A 1,607-nucleotide genomic window follows, 5' to 3' on the forward strand; every position below is an offset into this window, starting at 1 on the left:
AGAGAGAGAGAGAGATGGGGGGAGTCCCAAGGAAAATCCCACGATGGTTTCTCTCTGATGTGACTCTCGGCGCGGAGAGGCTGTGTAAGGTTTACAATCTAACTTTGTACAATAATCCTCATAAAAACCAATCCCCAAAAGGTGCCAAGATTCAGCACCTTTTCTGGAAGAACAGCTCCCCTCCATTACTTTTCTTTTTTTCAGATTGACTTAAGCACATTCAGTCATCACAGTCAGTGCAATCACCACATCAGTTTACTGTAGCACAACATTTCCTCTGTCCCTTATCTAACTTTGTATTATAATGTGTAACACTGACATCCAGAGACCTCCAAATAAAATGTTGAATCTGGTATATGCAGAGGTGGAAGAAGTGTTCAGATCTTTTACTTAAATAAAAGTAGCAATTCCACTGTGTAAAAATAAAGCAAGTAAAAGTCCTGCACTCAGATAGATTTAGTCAATATTAAAAATGAAGGTAAAAAATAGATATACTTCTAGATAAAAGAAAACATTATTGACTTCAATGAATACTAAGTAATTTTACTATTGATTGCAGGTATTTTATACAGTGGTGTGTGTTTTAAGGTTTTTTTAAAGTCAATAATAAGTTTATTCTAACACATAAAGTCACTCTGAATTACATTTTTGTAGAGCATGAAAAAAAAGGCCTATTCTGTCCTCTCTACAGCTTGACAGCAGAATGCTACTGCTTAATCTGAATACCCCCTGAAAATCTGAAGAACCATCTTTATTAGCCATTTATATTTAAACATAACAAATCTGAGTCCTGCCCTCAGTAGCTCTCAGTATATTTATATGTTGCTAAGGATATATGTGCAGGAATATACACACATAAATAAATCTAAACAAAGACAACAAAGAAAAGTATAAAGATATAACAACAAATAGCGAATACAATATATAGGTAAAATTTGTTGTGCTGTATGTTGTTATGTACTGATCTAATGATGGAAGAGTCCTCTGGGTGTGCAAAGAAAGCTGGAATAAATATTAAGTCTTAATGAATCATGTGAAGTTACTTAATATTGGCACTGATGATATTTACAGACAAAAAAATGTCATCAGTGCTCTGCCCTGTCTCTGAAACAGCTGCCTTTCCTTGATGGAGAAAAATATTCAACACCAGCTGGTGTCAATCAGCTAGGAGAATTTACTATAAATTCATCCATTCATCTGCAGATTAGATTTGTGTAAATCAAATCTGTTATTCCACCACATCTCCCACCACTGGGCCACGCGGGACTCGTTGGAGATTGGACAAAGGTAAATGCAGCAGTGGCTGTTTGTTAATATTTGCTATCGTTAATATCGGGGACAATACAGAACAATACTATTGCATAGTAATGATCTAGTTATTAAAGCTCTGTCTAAGTGTTGAAGACGCAACTGTTGTTTCTGGATGGGGCCCCAGATTGGTGGTATGCAGCAGGGAGGGGTTGGGCCAACAGTTGCTCCATGTGGAGGGCACACTGACAGCAATATCAAGGACAGAGGCCACGAGTATAAAGCCTTTGTCACCCTCGAATTCCATTTTTACCCTCAGTGTCATTAATCTGGTGTTTTGAGTTGTGGTGGAGTATATT

Source organism: Morone saxatilis, unplaced genomic scaffold (assembly GCF_004916995.1).
Source record: "Morone saxatilis isolate NCDOM2014 unplaced genomic scaffold, NCSU_SB_2.0 Contig17, whole genome shotgun sequence".
Classification (NCBI taxonomy): domain Eukaryota; kingdom Metazoa; phylum Chordata; class Actinopteri; family Moronidae; genus Morone; species Morone saxatilis.